This window comes from Mus pahari, chromosome 6 (assembly GCF_900095145.1).
Source record: "Mus pahari chromosome 6, PAHARI_EIJ_v1.1, whole genome shotgun sequence".
NCBI lineage: Eukaryota > Metazoa > Chordata > Mammalia > Rodentia > Muridae > Mus > Mus pahari.
The window spans coordinates 90587720-90588462 of NC_034595.1; positions in this window are offsets into that span (position 1 = coordinate 90587720).

Here is a 743-nt window from a genome sequence, read left to right on the forward strand (position 1 = left end):
CATTTTCATCGTGTGTATCCTTTGCATGTCCGTACATGTTTATACAGGTGCCCACGCGGCCAGGACGGGTAGATCGGAATAGTTGGGGCTGGTGTTATAGGCCTTTGTGAGTTTACATCTAAATTCTAGTTGCCTGATAAAGCACTGAGCGCTCTATCTGATGGGCTATCTTTCTAGCTCCAGTATGCTTGTTTGGAGACATGCTAGGTAGCCCAGGTTAGCCTTGAATCTGGTCCCTCAGCCATCTGAGTGCTGGGTTTTCTAGCCCATGTCTCCAGGCCTGACTTTAAGAAGCACAGCAGACTTTTCCTACTGTGAGCGGACCTTATCTATTGAGTATTTAAATAGAACAGAGGATGAGCTCGCCCAGGAGGGGAATGTCCCCCGGAGATGGTTCTGGCCTGCCCTCATTCATTCTCCCATTGTCCCTCTCTTCAAACCCACCTCCCTCGCTTCTCCCTTTACAGTCTATGGGTTCCCTGTCCCCTGGAGAACCTTGCCTAATACCTACGTCAAGGACTCTGTCTCCTTACTCTTAGCCACTAGCAGGTACAGCCTCGCTCCCTTTGAATCTGAGGCAGAGCTGACACGGCACATCTCAGGAGAGCAGGGATGCTGGGATGCAACCCCAAATCTCTCTGCTGTCCTCCTGTGTCCGCCTCGGGGAGACCCATTCACGTGGAACTGATTCCTACAGGAGGCATGAAGGGCTGTGCCCATCAATGAAGCTCTGGGCTCAAGCT